This window comes from Amblyraja radiata, unplaced genomic scaffold (genome assembly GCF_010909765.2).
Source record: "Amblyraja radiata isolate CabotCenter1 unplaced genomic scaffold, sAmbRad1.1.pri S118, whole genome shotgun sequence".
Taxonomy (NCBI): domain Eukaryota; kingdom Metazoa; phylum Chordata; class Chondrichthyes; order Rajiformes; family Rajidae; genus Amblyraja; species Amblyraja radiata.
The window spans coordinates 190,843-210,809 of NW_022630104.1; positions in this window are offsets into that span (position 1 = coordinate 190,843).

Here is a 19,967-nt window from a genome sequence, read left to right on the forward strand (position 1 = left end):
TGTTGCGCGATCCCTTGAGTTACTCCAGCACTTTTCTTCGATGAAAATAAGAAATAATGATTTCCAGTGAAAGAATGATGTGTTATTTCATTTAATGTTGGTGTGCTTTCGATGAATTTCTCCAGGGCTTCAGACTGAATTATAAATGTATCTAAACTACCAACACTGAATCTTCCGGCACATGCAAACCAATCTCCCACTGCAACTTTCCATCTTTTATTGCGAAAATAAAGCATTATTTATTTCTGGCGAACTTGCAATAGGGTCAATAGACAATAGACAATAGGTGCAAGAGTAGGCCATTTGGTCCTTCCAGCCAGCACCTCCATTTAATGTGATCATGGCTTATCATCCCCAATCAGTACCCCGTTTATGCCTTCTGCCCATGTCCCCTGACTCCTCTGTCTTTAAGAGCCCTATTTAGCTCTCTCTTGAAAGTATCCAGAGAACCGGCCTCCACCGGCCCTCAGTGGCAAATAATTCCACAGACACGCAACTCTCAATGTGAAGAAGTGTTTCATCGTCTCCGTTCTAAATGGCTAACCCCTTATTCTTAAACTGTGCTTGACCCCTGGTTCTGGACTCCCCGTTCACAGAAAGTATTAGTCTCAGTACTTCTTAAATGTGGTGACAGTCACGGCGACCACCATCCTCTCAGGAATTGCACTGGCCCCATAGCAGAAGCATCCACGTCGCGGCGCTGGAAACTGGAAGTATCCCGAGCTAATTCTGCTACCACCATCATCATCTTTCGACTCCACAATCAAAAAGGTACAACAGATTATGTACTTCCTACGGCACCTGACGAAGCACAATCTGCCACAGGCAATGATGGTCCAATTCTACACGGCCACCGCAGATTCTGTCCTCACCTTCTCCATCGTGGTCTGGTTTGGCTCAGCCACCAAGCACGACACATGGAGGCTGCAGGGAATCGTCCGATCAACAGAGAGGGTTGTTGGCTGCAACCTTCCCTCCATTGATGAACTGTGCACTGCAAGGGTTAGGAAGTGAGCGGGCAAGATCATCTCTGACCCCTCGCACCCAGGCCACAAACACTTTGCATCACTTCCCTCTGGAAGGCCACTCCGGATTGTGAAAGCTGCCACAGCCAGACTAAAAAACAGGTTTTATCCACGAGTAGTTGCACTACTTAATAGCCAAAAATCTATAGCCTCCCTTTGATCTGGTATTTTGTTGGTTCACATGCTTGATCAATAGCTTTTTATCATTAATGTTTTATTATTATTAATGTTTAGTGTTTTCTGCGTCATTCATAACTGTCACTATATGTCATGATGTTACTTGTGCGCGAGCACCAAGGCAAATTCCTTGTTGTGAATACTTAGCCAATAAACTTACTTACTTACTTATTGCAACAAGTGGTGGCTGCCACTAATTGTCGCCGGATGCTTGCGTCCTTTTCAGGACAGATAGCAGATATTAGTAGTAAGCACAAGGTAGTGATTGTGGGAGATTTCAACTTTCCACACATAGACTGGGAATCACATTCTGTAAATGGGCTGGATGGTTTGGAGTTTGTAAAATGTGTGCAGGATAGTTTTTTGCAGCAATACATAGAGGTACCGACTAGAGGAAGGGCAGTGCTGGACCTCTTGTTAGGAAATGAGACGGGTCAGGTGGCGGAGGTATGCGTTGGGGAACAGTTCTGGACCTGTGATCACAATACCATTAGTTTCAATATAATTATGGAGAGGGTCAGAACTGGACCTAGGGTTGAGATTTTTGATTAGAGAAAGGCTAACTTTGAGGAGATGCGAAAGGATATAAAAGAAGTAAATTGGGACAGTTTGTTTTATGGGAAAGATGTGGAAGATTAATGGAAGACATTTAAAGGTGACATTTTAAGAGTACAGAATCTTTATGTCCCTGTTCGGTTGAAAGGAAATAGTAAAAATTAGAAAGAGCCATGGTTTTCAAGGGCAATTGGACACATGGTTCGGAAAAAGAGAGAGATCTACAATAATTATAGGCAGCATGGAGTAAATGAGGTGCTTGAGGAGTATAAAGAATGTAAAAAGAATCTTAAGAAAGAAATTAGAAAAGCTAAAAGAAGATATGAGGTTGCTTTGGAGTAAGGTTTTTTATTCTTTGGAGCGCAGAAGGTTAAGGGGGGACTTGATAGAGGTTTTTAAAATGATGAGAGGGATAGACAGAGTTGACGTGGAAAAGCTTTTCCCACTGAGAGTAGGGAAGATTCAAACAAGGTGACATGACTTGAGAATTAAGGGACTGAAGTTTAGGGGTAACATGAGGGGGAACTTCTTTACTCAGAGAGTGGTAGCTGTGTGGAATGAGCTTCCAGTGAAGGTGGTGGAGGCAGGTTCGTTTTTATCATATAAAAATAAATTGGAAAGTTATATGGATGGGAAAGGAATGGAGGGTTATGGTCTGAGCGCAGGTATATGGGACTAGGGGAGATTATGTGTTCGGCACGGACTAGAGGGGTCGAGATGGCCTGTTTCCGTGCTGTAATTGTTATATGGTTATATGGTTATAAGGTGAAAGTAAATCCAAAGGGTTTCTACAGCTATATTAATAGCAAAAGGATAACGAGGGATAAAATTGGTCCATTAGAGAGTCAGAGTAGACAGCTATCTCCAGAGCCAAAAGAGACGGGGGAGATATTGAACAATTTATTTTCTTCTGTATTCACCAAGGAGAAGGATATTGAATTATGTGAGGTAAGGGAAACAAGTAGAGTAGCTATGGAAACTATGAGATTCAAAGAAGAGGAAGTACTGACATTTTTGCGAAATATAAAAGTGGATAAGTCTCCAGGCCCGGACAGGATATTCCCTAGGACATTGAGGGAAGTTATTGTAGAAATAGCAGGGGCTATGAAAGAAATATTTCAAATGTCATTAGAAACGGGTATAGTGCCGGAGGATTGGCGTACTGCGCATGTTGTTCCCTTGTTTAAAAAGGGGTCTAAGAGTAAACCTAGCAATTATAGACCTGTTAGTTTGACGTCAGTGGTGGGCAAATTAATGGAAAGGATACTTAGAGATTATATACACCCCTATAAGTGTTGCTACACCTTTCCCACTTCTCAGTTCCACCCAAATAGCCTCCCTAGATGAGCCCTCCAATCTATCCTGCCAAAGCACTGCTGTAATATCTTCCCTGATAAGCAATGCAACACCTCCACCTCATGCCCCACCAATTCTATCACACCTGAAGCAACGAAATCCTGGAATATTTAGTTTCCAATCACAGCCCTCCTGCAACCATGTTTCACTGATCACCACAACATCATACTTCCAGGTGTCTATCCAGACTCTAAGCTCATCCACCTTTCTTACAATGCTCCTAGCATTAAAATATGCACATTTAAGAAACCCCCCGCCTCTTATTCTCTGTTTATATCCTTTTTTTAATTTCTCCTCTTGTGCCCGAGTGCTTCCCTTTTCTGCTTCCTGTCTCCCATTCTGTCTACTAGCTTTCTTTATTTGAGTCCCTCGCCCCAACCATTCTAGTTTAAAGTCTCCCCAGTAGCCTTTGCAAATTTCCCCGCCAGGATATTGGTCCCCCACGGGTTCAATACGTTATTTAACTGCTTAAAATAGTAGATACATTATATTTGTCACACCTAGGTAGAACATAGCACTGGGAGAATATTACACTTTAAAATTGATTAAATAGTTAAAAGATGTTTTTTAAACAGAAATATTATCTGAGTGGTCGGTTTCCACTCCACATATCTTCACCATCAAATGTTAGATGTCTCCAGTGAGGCCAGATTGCGAATAATGTGTTTCAGCGCCGGTCTCGCTGCCTCATGAATGCACTGTTGATAGAGGGATAGAGAATGTACAGTGAATATGATAACCCGTTAAATGTTTTGGGAAATGTAATCAGTCTGTGTGTACACACGCTCGATCCAGGACGTTTGTGGATTAAAATATGTAGGTGTGGTGTATGATTGACATAGCGGGCAAACGCTAGAGATAGTGAGCTCTGTCTCTGCTCAAGAGGCTCGGCCCATGCAATAGATACAATTTTCACTGCATGTTATGTGTTTCCTTTGTCTAGTATTCCACATGCGGCCTTACTAGCGATTTACAGAGCCACAACATTACATCCCTGTGTCTGTATACAAGCCCTCTTGAAATAAAGGCAACAAGTAAGAAAGAATGCTACATGCTGAACGAACTCTACAGGTGCACAGTTGAGAACATGCTGACCGGTGGTATCATGGTTTGGTTCGGCAACGTGTACGCTCAGGTGCGGAAAAGACTGCACAATGTAGTAACCACTACCCAGTCTATCATCGGCTCTGACCTCCCTCCAATCGAGGGGATCTATCGCAGTCGCTGACCCCAAAAGGGCTGCAGCATCATCAAGGACCCAATCCATCCTGGCAACACACTCATCTCCCCGCTGCCTTCAGGGAGAAGGTACCGGAGCCTGAAATCTGCAATATCCAGGTTCTGGAATTGCTCTTCCACGCAGCCAACTCAACTCATTAAACTCAACTCAAACAAAACTATGAACATAATAGTCCATTGCACTTTATCTGCTTATTTATGTGTGTATATATATATTCAATGTTATATGGACACACTGATCCGTTCTGTATTTATTCATGCCCACTATATTTCATTGCCCTATCTGGGACTCATGACAATAAACTCTCTTGAATCTTGAATCTTCAATCATCGAGTTTGCTTTCCTTAATACCGATTATACTTGCAGATTATTTTTGGGGAATACTGCACCATCACTCCCAAGTCCCTTTGTACCTCCGATTTCTGGATTCTCAGCGCATTTAGAAAAACCTCTACGCCTTTGTTCTTACGACCAGGATGCATGACTGCATTCATTGCTGCACATTATTCCATCTGCCAACCGGCCTGAGACCAATCCTGGCAATAGTTATTCCTGATGTGTCACTATCAATGCCTTCCTAATCTCCAAAGCCACCTTTTCCTGAAACCTAGTGTACAGTCCATCCGGCCCAGATCACCTATTCACCTTTGTCCCTTTCAGCCACTTCACAAACTTCCACCCTCTGACTCTCTTGAATTTCACGCACGTTGCTGGTGTCTTTGCTGTGAAGACTTTTGCAAATATTTCAAGGCGTATGAATGTGGATACATCTCCCGGGTCTGATCAGTTATATCCGCGATTAGTGTGACAATAGTCAATAGACAATAGATGCAGGAGTAGGCCATTCTGCCCTTCGAGCCAGCACCGCCATTCAATGTGATCACATATGATCAGCCACATGCAGTACCCCGTTCCTGCCTTCTCACCATATCCCCTGACTCCGCTATCTTCATAGCTCTCTCTGAACCAGGGGCCACAGTTTAAGAATAAGCGCTAACCCATTTAGAGCGGAGGTAAGGACACACTTTTTCACACAGAGAGTTGTGAGTCAGTGGAATTCTCTGCCTCAGAGGGTGGTGCGCCGGTCCTCGGGATACTTCAAGAGAGAGTTAGAAGGGCTCTTCAGGATAGCGGAGTTGGGGGATATGTGTAGAAGGCAGGAGCCGGGTACTGATTTTGGTTGATCAGCCGTGATCACATTGAATGGCGGTGCTGGCACGAAGGGCCGAATGGCCTACTGCTGCACCTATTGTCTATTGTATATACTCCTTGCTGAATGCCAGGTTTATGATTGAGTTGCCGGGATGTAGATCTGTGAGCTGCAGCGCTCAGTATCTGCGTGCATGCAGCTGTCTGTCCACTGCGTAGATTTCAATGGACACACCCCTCAGAACAGTGGACGGCCTGGCTTCTGAAACCAAGACCAACCGGTTTGACTATCACGACCTTTACACACCACGCACAACGTGGGTTTAAAATTCTAGTTAACCATTTCTGCTACTGGAAATGCAGTAACTCGGATAGGATTTGAACATAACCTGTAGGAATTCTTTCTGCGGCATTTCTCATTTGCCCTCCTGTCCGCTGTTATTCACGTTTGGTTATTTATTATATAAAGACTTGTGACAAAACTAATTTCCGTAGGTTAGTTCTGATGTATCTACCCGAGCGTGGGAATATTTCAACATGGATACAATTCAAGCCAATCGGAAGTTTGCTTGCAGACAGGAAGTGACACACATGGCGTCCTGGTGCCAACGCAACAACCTGCAGCACAATGCTCTTAAGACAGTGGAATTGATTGTAGACTTTGGTAGAGCTCCCCCTTCCCTCACCTCAATCACAATCAACAACGCCACCGTCACATTTTTGGAGTCTTTTAGATTATGTTAGAGCATATATCGGCAACCTACGGCCCCCAGAATCAGATCAGTGGGCTTCCTGGGAACCATAATCTCCAAGGATCTTAAATGGGGGGCTACTCCTTGCATAATGCCAGCTTAATGATTGAGTTGCCGTGCTGTAGTTCTGTGAGCTGCAGCGCTCAGTATATGCGTCTGTCCACAGCGTAGATTCCAACGCGCACATCCCTCAGAACCGTGGACGGCCTGGCTTCTGAAACCAAGACCAACCGGTTTGACAACCACGACCGTTATACACCACGCACAAAGTTGGTTTAAAATTCTAGTTAACCATTTCTGCTACAGGGAATGCTGTAACGCGGATAGGATTTGAACATAACCTGTAGGAATTCTTTCTGCGGCATTTCTCATTTTTCCTCCTGTCCGCTGTTACTCACTTTTTATTATTTATTATATCAAGACTGGAGACAAAACTAATTTCCTTAGGTTCTGATGTGTCTATCTACCCGAGCACGGGAGTATTTCAACATGGATACAATTCAAGCCAACCGGAAGTTTGCTAGCAGACAGGAAGTGACACACATGGCGTCCTGGTGTAATCGCAACAACCTGGACTCAATGCTCTTAAGACAGTGGAATTGATTGTAGACTTTAGTAGAGCTCCCGCTCCCCTCACCTCACTCACCATCAACACCACCACAGTCACATATGTGGAGTCTTTTAGATTATGTTAGAGCAGGGCTCGGCCACCTACGGCCCCCAGAATCACATCTGTGGAGTTCCTGGGAACCATCATCTCTGAGGACATTAAATGGGGGGCTACCATGGATTCCAAAGTCAAAAAGGCACAACCATATAACCATATAACAATTACAGCACGGAAACAGGCCATCTCGGCCCTACAAGTCCGTGCCGAACAACTTTTCCCCTTAGTCCCACCTGCCTGCACTCATACCATAACCCTCCATTCCATTCTCATCCATATGCCTATCCAATTTATTTTTAAATGATACCAACGAACCTGCCTCCACCACTTCCACTGGAAGCTCATTCCACACCGCTACCACTCTCTGAGTAAAGAAGTTCCCCCTCATGTTACCCCTAAACTTCTGTCCCTTAATTCTGAAGTCATGTCCTCTTGTTTGAATCTTCCCTATTCTCAAAGGGAAAAGCTTGTCCACATCAACTCTGTCTATCCCTCTCATCATTTTAAAGACCTCTATCAAGTCCCCCCTTAACCTTATGCGCTCCAGAGAATAAAGACCTAACTTACTCAACCTTTCTCTGTAACTTAGTTGTTGAAACCCAGGCAACATTCTAGTAAATCTCCTCTGTACTCTCTCTATTTTGTTGACATCCTTCCTATAATTGGGCGACCAAAATTGTACACCATACTCCAGATTTAGTCTCACCAATGCCTTGTACAATTTTAACATTACATCCCAGCTTCTATATTCAATGCTCTGATTTATAAAGGCTAGCATACCAAAAGCTTTCTTTACCACCCTATCTATATGAGATTCCACCTTCAAGGAACTATGCACGGTTATTCCCAGATCCCTCTGTTCAACTGTATTCTTCAATTCCCTACCATTTATCATGTACGTCCTATTTTGATTTGTCCTGCCAAGGTGTAACACCTCACATTTATCAGCATTAAACTCCATCTGCCATCTTTCAGCCCATTTTTCCAAATGGCCTAAATCACTCTGTAGACTTTGGAAATCCTCTTCATTATCCACAACAGCCCCTATCTTGGTATCATCTGCATACTTACTAATCCAATTTACCACCCCTTCATCCAGATCATTGATGTACATGACAAACAACAAAGGACCCAACACAGGTCCCTGAGGCACCCCACTAGTCACCTGCCTCCAACCCGACAAACAGCCATCCACCATTACCCTCTGGCTTCTCCCATTCAGCCATTGCTGAATCAATCTTGCTATTCCTGCATTTATACCCAACAGTTTAACCTTCTTAACCAACCTTCCATGAGGAACCTTGTCTAAGGCCTTACTAAAGTCCATATAGACAACATCCACTGCTTTACCCTCGTCAATTTCCCTAGTAACCTCTTCAAAAAATTCAAGAAGATTAGTCAAACATGACCTTCCAGGCACAAATCCATGTTGACTGTTCCTAATCAGACCCTGTTTATCCAGATGCTTATATATATTATCTCTAAGTATCATTTCCATTAATTTGCCCACCACGGAAGTCAAACTAACAGGCCTATATTTGCTAGGTTTACTCTTAGAACCCTTTTTAAACAATGGAACAACATGCGCAGTACGCCAATCCTCGGGGACTATTCCCATTTCTAATAACATTTGAAATATTTCTGTCATAGCCCCGGCTATTTCTACACTAACTTCCCTCAATGTCCTAGGGAATATCCTGACAGGACCTGGAGACTTATCCACTTTTATATTTTTCAAACGTGTCAGTACTTCTTTTACTTTGAAACTCATAGTATCCATAACTACTCTACTCGTTTCCCTTACCTCACATAATTTAATATCCTTCTCCTTGGTGAATACCGAAGAAAATAAATTGTTCAATATCTCCCCCATCTCTTTTGGCTCTGCAGATAGCTGCCCACTCTGTTTCTCCAATGGACCAATTTTATCCCTCGTTATCCTTTTGCTATTAATATAGATGTAGAAACCCTTTGGAATATACTTTCACCTTACTTGCCAAAGCAACTTCATATCTTCTTTTAGCTTTTCTAATTTCTTTCTTAAGATTCTTTTTACATTCTTTATACTCCACACGCACCTCATTTACTTCATGCTGCCTATAATTATTGTAGATCTCCCTCTTTTTCCGAACAAGATGTCCAATTTCCCTTGAAAACCAGGGCTCTTTCCAATGTTTACTGTTTCCTTTCAACCGAACAGGAACATAAAGATTCTGTACTCTTAAAATTTCCCCTTTAAATGTCCACCATTTCTCTTCTACATCTTTCCCATAAAACAAAATGTCCCAGTCCACTCCTTTTAAATCATCTCGCATCTCATCAAAGTTAGCCTTTCTCCAATCAAAAATCTCAACCCTAGGTCCAGTTCTGACCTTCTCCATATTTATATTGAAACTAATGGTATTGTGATCACTGGACCCGAAGTGCTCCCCAACACATACCGCCGCCACCTGTCCCGTCTCATTTCCAAACAGGAGGTCCAGCACTGCCCCTCCTCTAGTAGGCACCTCTATGTATTGCTGCAAAAAACTATCCTGCACACATTTTACAAACTCCAAACCATCCAGCCCATTTACAGAATGTGTTTTCCAGTCTATGTGTGGAAAGTTGAAATCTCCCACAATCACTACCTTGTGCTTACTACTAATATCTGCAATCTCCTTACATATTTGCTCTTCCAATTCTCGTTCCCCATTTGGCGGTCTATAATACACCCCTATATGTGTTGCTACACCTTTCCCACTTCTCATTTCCACCCAAATAGCCTCCCTAGATGAGCCCTCCAATCTATCCTGCCAAAGCACTGCTGTAATATCATCCCTGACTAGCAATGCAACACCTCCACCTCTTTCCCCTCCAATTCTATCACACCTGAAGCAACGAAATCCTGGAATATTTAATTTCCAATCACAGCCCTCCTGCAACCATGTTTCACTGATCGCCATAACATCATACTTCCAGGTGTCTATCCAGACTCTAAGCTCGTCCACCTTTCTTACAATGCTCCTAGCATTAAAATATGCACATTTAAGAAACCCCCCGTCTCTTCTTCTCTGTTTATTTCCTTTTTTCTCTCTCTCCTCTTGTGTCCGAGTGCTTCCCTTTTCTGCTTCCTGCCTCCCATTCTGTCTACTAGCTTTCTCTATTTGAGTCCCTCGCCCCAACCATTCTAGTTTAGAGAATCATAACATATCTTCATAACAAGAGGAGTTGAGTATAGGAGCAAAGTGGTCCTTCTGCAGTGGGATAGGCCCCAAGTGAGCCCACACCTGGAGCAATGCGTGTAGTTTTCGTCTCCTAATTTGAGGAAGGATATTCTTGCTATTGAGGGAGTGCATTGTATGTTCACGAGGCATGTGCCGAGAGAATGGAGCGGTTGGGCTTTTGTACTCTGGAATTTAGAAGGATGAGAGGGCATCTCATTGAAACATATAAGATTATTAAGGGTTTGAACACGCTGGGGGCAGTAAACAAGTTTCCGATGTTGGGTGAGTCCGGCGCCAGAGGCCACAGTTTAAGAATAAGGGATAAGGCATTTAGAACGGAGAAGATGAAACACTTTTTCACCCAGAGAGTTGTGAGTCTGTGGAATTATCTGCCTCAGAGAACGGTGGAGGCCGGTTCTATGGATACTTCCACGAGAGAGCTTGATAGGGCTCTTAAAACCAACGGAATCAGAGGATAAGGGGAGAAGGCCAATTCTGGGGTATGGTGTACAATTTTGGTCGCCAGATTATAGGAAATATGTCAACAAAATAGAGAGAGTACAGAGGAGATTTACTAGAATGTTGCCTGGGTTTCAGCAACCAGGTTACAGAGAAAGGTTGAACAAGTTAGGTCTTTATTCTTTGGAGCGCGGAATGTTAAGGGGGACTTGATAAAGGTGTTTTAAATGATGAGAGGGGTAGACAGAGTTGACGTGGATAAGCTTTTCCCACTGAGAGTAGGGAAGATTCAAACAAGGGGACATGACTTGAGAATTAAGGGACAGAAGTTTAGGGGTAACATGAGGGGAAATTCTTTACTCAGAGAGTGGTGGCTGTGTGGAATGAGCTTCCAGTGAAGGTGGTGGAGGCAGGTTCGTTTTTATCATTTAAAAATAAATTGGATTGGTATACGGACGGGAAAGGAATGGAAGGTTATGGTCTAAGTGCAGGTAGATGGGACTAGGTGAGAATAGGTGTTCGACGGACTAGAAGGGCCGAGATGGCCTGTTTCCGTGCTGTAATTGTTATATGGTTATATGGTTATAAGGAAGGAACGGGGGCGGGGGTACTGATTCTGGATGATCAGCCATGATCACATTGAATGGCAGTGCAGGCTCGAAGGGCCGAATGCCCTACTTTTGTATATATTGTCTATTGTCTATTGTCTAATGAATTGTGGTTTGCAATTTCGCTTCAAGTCCGGAGTTCCAACATACGCACGGCGTCAGGAAGTGGAACCACGGCAGCGGCGGTGGAAGCATCTTGTCCGGGAACATTACCATCTGGTTTGGGAATTGCTCTGCCAAGGACAAGAAGGCTCTGCAGAGAGTAGTGCGTTCGGCCCAACGCACTATGGGAACTTCACTTGCCCCCCTGCAGGAACTATATATCAGGAGGTATAACACCTGAGCCAACAATATCATGAGAGACCCCTTCCACCCCTGCAACGGACTGTTCCAGCTGCTACGGTCAGGCAAACGCCTCCGTTGCCATGCGGTGAGAACAGAGAGGTTGAGAAGGAGTTCGTTCCCTGAGGCCATTCGGGCTGTAAACGCCTATCTCACCAGGGACTAACTCTACTGAACGTGTTTCCTTCTATTATTTATTATGTAAAGGTATATGTGTGTTTATGATTGTGTTTATAGTTTGTTTGGTTGTTTGTCTTTTTGCACAAAAGTCCGCGAGCATTGCCACTTTCATTTCACTGCACATCTCGTATGTGTATGTGAAAAATGAACTTGACTTGACTTGATGGCACCTGTTGGAAAACAAGAAACCAAGTTGTTGAGGAACCGGCTGAATTGGTTGGTTTTGTTATTCCAATTATGTCCACTGGAGGGCTCGCTGTCCCACATCCGTCCATTGCCTCTGAATCTGGTTAATGTGAGACATGATCAGCCCACCGTGTGATTGGCCGAAGTTCAGGATCCATCAACTCAAGACGAATGTCCGTATGAATGATAGAAACTGACAGACGTGTGAGTGGAAGAATCTCAACATTTACCCCCTCACCGCCTGTAGGATGGCGACATCACGGGATGGAACAACAGTTGCATCAGGCCAAGAAATGGTCTGGAGAAATCAGTTCAGGCCTTGAGATTTATTCACAATAAATGCCACCCCAATTATTTTGTACACGACAAACTCGCAGGCAATTGAAGGAAACTGTAAAGTGTCTGAAAGTCTAAGAGATGTCGAGATTCCCGTTTATGTATTATGTTTAGCCGCTCATTCAAGCAGTTCATTCCAGCACATTGTTATCTATCTACCTATCTATCTATGATCTATCTATCTATCTATCTATCTATCTATCTATCTATCTATCTATCTATCTATCTATCTATCTATCTATCTATCTATCTATCTATCTATCTATCTATCTATCTATCTATCTATCTATCTATCTATCTATCTATCTATCTATCTATCTATCTATCTATCTATCCATCTATCTATCCATCCATCCATCCATCCATCCATCCATCCATCCATCCATCCATCCATCCATCCATCCATCCATCCATCCATCCATCCATCCATCCATCCATCCATCCATCCATCCATCCATCCATCCATCTATCTGTCTATCTATCTATCTATCTATCTATCTATCTATCTATCTATCTATCTAAAACTCTCATCTTGTCCTCTTCCGGTTTGCGTTTCGTTTTCATTTCCTTTTTTCGCCAACTTATTCGTCATTCAACTGTGCTGCAAGCGCACCAGGTTTTGTTCCGATCGGTGGAATAAAACAAAAGTTATGAAGGTTTATGTTCTTCTCTCCTGTCATTCTCTCCTGACGCCCTTTCTGGCTCCCGCTGTCATTTACCGGCGGCGAGGTGAAGATAGCCGAAGGATCGGAGTGAGCAGAGTGTGGAGAGTGGGTGGGGCGATTACCACCACGTCGAGCCGCTGAGCACGAGAACCGCTGAGCCCGAGAACCGCTGAGCCCGAGAACCGCTGAGCTTGAGAACCGCTGAGCCCGAGAACCGTTGAGCCCGAGAACCGCTGAGCCCGAGAACCGCTGAGCCCGAGAACCGCTGAGCCTGAGAGGTGGATAAAATCATGAGAGGAATAGATCGTATAGTTGCACAGAGTCTCTTGCGCAGAGTAGGTGAATCGCGGACCAGAGACATGGGTTTAAGATGAATAGAAAACGATGTAAAAGTAATCTGAGAGGTAACTTTTGCCAGAGGAGGTAGTTGAGGCTGGGACAATACCACAGTTAAAGAAACAGTTGGACAGGTACATGATACGGACAGGTTTGGAGGAATATGGTCTAAACGCGGGCAGATGGGACTAGTGCAGCCGAGACATAACCATATAACCATATAACAATTACAGCACTGAAACAGGCCATCTCGACCTTTCTAGTCCGTGCCGAACACGTATTCTACCCTAGTCCCATATACCTCCGCTCATACCATAACCCTCCATTCCTTTCCCGTCCATATAACTATCCAATTTATTTTTAAATGATAAAAACGAACCTGCCTCCACCACCTTCACTGGAAGCTCATTCCACACAGCCACCACTCTCTGAGTAAAGAATTTCCCCTCATGTTACCCCTAAACTTCTGTCCCTTAATTCTCAAGTCATGTCCCCTTGTTTGAATCTTCCCTACTCTCAGTGGGAAAAGCTTATCCACGTCAACTCTGTCTATCCCTCTCATCATTTAAAATACATCTATCAAGTCCCCCCTTAACCTTCTGCGCTCCAAAGAATAAAGCCCTAACTTGTTCAACCTTTCTCTGTAACTTAGTTGCTGAAACCCAGGCAACATTCTAGTAAATCTCCTCTGTACTCTCTCTATTTTGTTGACATCCTTCCTATAATTAGGCGACCAAAATTGTACCCCATTCTCCAGAATTGGCCTCACCATTGCCTTGTACAATTTCAACATTACATCCCAACTTCTATACTCAATGCTCTGATTTATAAAGGCCAGCACACCAAAAGCTTTCTTTAGAAACATAGAAACATAGAAATTAGGTGCAGGAGTAGGCCATTCGGCCCTTCGAGCCTGCACCGCCATTCAATATGATCATGGCTGATCATCCAACTCAGTATCCCGTACCTGCCTTCTCTCCATACCCTCTGATCCCCTTAGCCACAAGGGCCACATCTAACTCCCTCTTAAATATAGCCAATGAACTGGCCTCGACTACCCTCTGTGGCAGGGAGTTCCAGAGATTCACCACTCACTGTGTGAAAAAAGTTCTTCTCATCTCGGTTTTAAAGGATTTCCCCCTTATCCTTAAGCTGTGACTCCTTGTCCTGGACTTCCCCAACATCGGGAGCAATCTTCCTGCATCTAGCCTGTCCAACCCCTTAAGAATTTTGTAAGTTTCTATAAGATCCCCTCTCAATCTCCTAACTTCTAGAGAGTATAAACCAAGTCTATCCAGTCTTTCTTCATAAGACAGTCCTGACATCCCAGGAATCAGTCTGGTGAACCTTCTCTGCACTCCCTCTATGGCAATAATGTCCTTCCTCAGATTTGGAGACCAAAACTGTACGCAATACTCCAGGTGTGGTCTCACCAAGACCCTGTACAACTGCAGTAGAACCTCCCTGCTCCTTTACTCAAATCCATTTGATATGAAAGCTAACATACCATTCGCTTTCTTCACTGCCTGCTGCACCTGCATGCCCACTTTCAATGACTGGTGTACCAAGACACCCAGGTCTCGCTGCATCTCCCCTTTTCCTAGTCGGCCACCATTTAGATAATAGTCTGCTTTCCTGTTTTTGCCACCAAAATGGATAACCTCACATTTATCCACATTATACTGCATCTGCCAAACATTTGCCCACTCACCCAGCCTATCCAAGTCACCTTGCAGTCTCCTAGCATCCTCCTCACAGCTAACACTGCCCCCCAGCTTAGTGTCATCCGCAAACTTGGAGATATTGCCTTCAATTCCCTCATCCAGATCATTAATATATATTGTAAATAGCTGGGGTCCCAGCACTGAGCCTTGCGGTACCCCACTAGTCACTGCCTGCCATTGTGAAAAGGACCCGTTTACTCCTACTCTTTGCTTCCTGTTTGCCAGCCAGTTCTCTATCCACATCAATACTGAACCCCCAATGCCGTGTGCTTTAAGTTTGTAAACTAATCTCTTATGTGGGACCTTGTCGAAAGCCTTCTGGAAGTCCAGATACACCACATCCACTGGTTCTCCCCTATCCACGCTACTAGTTACATCCTCGAAAAATTCTATAAGATTCGTCAGACATGATTTACCTTTTGTAAATCCATGCTGACTTTGTCCAATGATTTCACCACTTTCCAAATGTGCTGCTATCCCATCTTTAATAACTGACTCTAGCAGTTTCCCCACTACCGATGTTAGACTAACTGGTCTGTAATTCCCCGTTTTCTCTCTCCCTCCCTTCTTAAAAAGTGGGGTTACGTTTGCTACCCGCCGATCCTCAGGAACTACTCCAGAATCTAAAGAGTTTTGAAAGATTATTACTAATGCATCCACTATTTCTGGAGCTACTTCCTTAAGTACTCTGGGATGCAGCCTATCTGGCCCTGGGGATTTATCGGCCTTTAATCCATTTAATTTACCCAACACCACTTCCCGGCTAACCTGGATTTCACTCAATTCCTCCAACTCCTTTGACCCGCGGTCCCCTGCTATTTCCGGCAGATTATTTATGTCGTCCTTAGTGAAGACGGAACCAAAGTAGTTATTCAATTGGTCCGCCATATCCTTGTTCCCCATGATCAACTCACCTGTTTCTGACTGCAAGGGACCTACATTTGTTTTAACTAATCTCTTTCTTTTCACATATCTATAAAAACTTTTGCAGTCAGTTTTTATGTTCCCTGCCAGTTTTCTTTCATAATCTATTTTTTCTTTCCTAATTAAGCCCTTTGTCCTCCTCTGCTGGTCTCTGAATTTCTCCCAGTCCTCCGGTATGCTGCTTTTTCTGGCTAATTTGTACGCATCATCCTTCGCTTTGATACTATCCCTGATTTCCCTTGTTATCCACGGATGCACTACCTTCCCTGATTTATTCTTTTGCCAAACTGGGATGAACAATTTTTGTAGTTCATCCATGCAGTCTTTAAATGTCTTCCATTGCATACCCACCGTCAACCCTTTTAGAATTAATTGCCAGTCAATCTTGGCCAATTCACGTCTTATACCCTCAAAGTTACATTTCTTTAAGTTCAGAACCATTGTTTCTGAATTAACAATGTCACTCTCCATCCTAATGAAGAACTCAACCATATTATGGTCACTCTTGCCCAAGGGGGCACGTACAACAAGACTGCTAACTAACCCTTCCTCATTACTCAATACCCAGTCTAAAATAGCCTGCTCTCTCGTTGGTTCCTCTACATGTTGGTTTAGATAACTATCCCGCATACATTCCAAAAAATCCTCTTCATCAGCACCCCTGCCAATTTGATTCACCCAATCTATATGTAGATTGAAGTCACCCATTATAACGGTTTTGCCTTTGTCGCACGCATTTCTAATTTCCTGTTTGATACCATCTCCAACTTCACTACTACTGTTAGGTGGCCTGTACACAACACCCACCGGCGTTTTCTTACCCTTAGTGTTTCGCAGCTCTACCCATACCGATTCCACATCCTGCAAACTAATGTCCTTCCTTTCCATTGCGTTAATCTCCTCTCTAATCAGCAACGCTACCCCACCTCCTTTTCCTTTCTCTCTATCCCTCCTGAATATTGAATATCCCTGGATGTTCAGCTCCCAGCCTTGGTCACCCTGGAGCCATGTCTCCGTGATCCCAACTATATCATAGTCCACCCTATCTACATGAGATTCCACTTTCAGGGAACTGTGCACAGTTATTCCCAGATCCCTCTGTTCACCTGCATTCTTCAATTCCCTACCATTTACCATGTACGTCCTATTTTGATTTGTCCTGCCAAGATGTAGCACCTCACACTTATCAGCATTAAACTCCATCTGCCATTTTTCAGACCACTCTTCCAACTGGCATAAATCTCTCTGTAGACTTTGAACATCTACTTCATTATCCACAACCCCACCTATCTAAGTATCATCTGCATACTTACTAATCGAATTTACCACACCATCATCCAGATCATTGATGTACATGACAAACAACAGTGGACCCAACACAGATCCCTGTGGCACCCCACTAGTCACTGGCCTCCAACCTGACAAACAACCATAAATGGCTTACTCCTTATTTTTAAACTGTGCACCTGGTTCTGGACTCCCCCAACATCGGGAACATGTTTCCTGCCTCTAGCGTGTCCAAGCCCTTAACAATCTTATATCTTTCAATGAGATCCCCTCTCACCCTTCTAAACTCCAGAGTGCACAAGCCCAGCTGCTCCATTCTCTCAGCATATGACAGTCCCACCATCCCGGGAATTAACCTTGTAAACCTACGCTGCACCTCCTCAATTGCAAGAATGTCCTTCCTCAAACTAGGGGACCAAAACTGCACACAATACTCCTGGTGTGGTCTCACTAGGGTTCTGTACAACTGCAGAAGGACCTTTTTGCTCCTATATTCGATTCCTCTTGTTATAAAGGCCAACATTCCATTCGCTTTCTTCACTGCCTGAATGTACCTACATGCTTACGTTCGTAGACTGATGTAGAAGGTCCCCCACCCCTAGATCCCCTTGTACTTCCCTTTTTCCCAACTTGACGCCATTTAGATAGTAATCTGCCTTCCTGTTTTTGCTACCAAAGTGGATAACCTGACATTTATCCATATAACCATGTAACAATTACAGCACGGAAACAGGCCATCTCGGCCTTTCTAGGTTTTCGGCCCGAAACGTCGCCTATTCCCTTCACTCCATAGATGCTGCTGCACCCGCTGAGTTTCCCCAGCAATTTTGTGTACCTTCGGCCTTTCTAGTCCGTACAGAACACTTACTCTCACCTAGTCTCATCTACCTGCACTCAGACCATAACCGTCCATTCCTTTCCCGTCCATATACGTATCAAATGTATTTTTAAATGATAAAATCGAACCTGCCTCCACCACTTCCAATGGAAGCTCATTCCACACAGCTACCACTCTCTGAGTAAAGAGGTTCCCCCTCATTTTACCCCTAAACTTCTGTCCCTTAATTGTCAAATCATGTCCTCTTGTTTGAATCTTCCCTAATCTCAATAGAAAAAACTTATCCACGTCAACTCTGTCTACCCCTCTCATAATTTTAAAGACCTCTATCAAGTCCCCCCTTAATCTTCTGCGCTCCAAAGAATAAAGACCTAACTTGTTTAACCTTTCGCTGTAACTTAGGTTCTGAAACCCAGGAAGCATTCTAGTAAATCTCCTCTGTACTCTCTCTATTTTGTTGACATATTTCCTATAATTTGGCGACCAAAATTGTACACTATGCTCCAGAATTGGCCTCACCAATGCCTTGTACAATTTTAACATTACATTCCAACCTATCTACTCAATGCTCTGATTTATAAAGGCCAGCACACCAAAAGCTTTCTTTACCACCCTATCTGCATGAGATTCCACCTTCAGGGAACTATGCACAGTTATTCCTAGAGTCCTCTGTTCAACTGCATCCCTCAATTCGCTACCACTTACCATGTACGTCCTATTTTGATGTGTCCTGCCAAGATGTAGCACCTCACACTTATCAGCATTAAACTCCATCTGCCATCTTTCAGCCCACTCTTCCAAATGGCCTAAATATCTCTGTAGACTTTGAAAATCTACTTCATTATCCACAACACCACCTACTGCAGTAGTAAGTACCATCTGCATACTTACTAATCCAATTTACCACACCATCATCCAGATCATTGATGTATATGACAAACAACAATGGACCCAACACAGGCTCCCGAGGCACCCCACTAGTCACTGGCCTCCAACCTGACAAACAGCCATCTCCCATTCAGACACTGTTGAATCCATCTTGCTACTCCACCATTAATACCAAACAATTGAACCATCTTAACCAACCTTCCATGTGGAACCTTGTCAAATGCTTTACTGAAGTCCATATAGACAACATCCACCGCTTTACCCTCATCAATTTCCCTAGTAACCTCTTCAAAAAATTCAAGAAGATTAGTCAAACAAGACGTTCCAAGCACAGGTCCATGTTGACTGTTCCTAATCAGACCCTGTTTATCCAGATGATTATATATATTATCTCTAAGTATCCTTTCCATTAATTTGCCCACCACTGACGTCAATACTAACAGGTCTATAATTGCTAGGCTTACTCTTAGAACCCTTTTTAAACAATGGAACAACATGCGCAGTACGCCAATCCTCCGGCACCATTCCCGTTTCTAATGACATTCGAAATATTTCTGACATAGCCCCTACAATAAGTTCCCTCAATGTCCTAGGGAATATCCTGTCAGGACCATTTTTATATTTTTCAAAAGTGTCAGTAGTTTGTAGGGGCACCATACGTGGTGAATAAAGGTGAGACGTCAAGCCGGTTCAAAGAGCCGTTTATTCAGTGGTGACACGTTAGGTTGTTGCGCTAACTATAATACAATGTTGATGTAGCTGAGCGAGGTTGTTATCTCGGGCTCAGCTACCTGTCGACTCCTCAAGGTCTCGAGGTGAGAGACCTTAAGTGCCAGGACACTTCCTTTAGTCCATGACGTCACGTGCCCGCCCTCATATCTCCTGACGAGGGATCGAACATGAGTGGTCCGTGTTTAGGCTGACGCCACAACTTCCACTTCTTTGAATCTCATAGTTTCCTTAGCTACTCTACTTATTTCCCTTACCTCACATAATTCAATATCCTTCTCCTTGGTGGATAACGAAGAAAATAAAGCGTGCAATATCTCCCCCATCGCTTTTGGCTC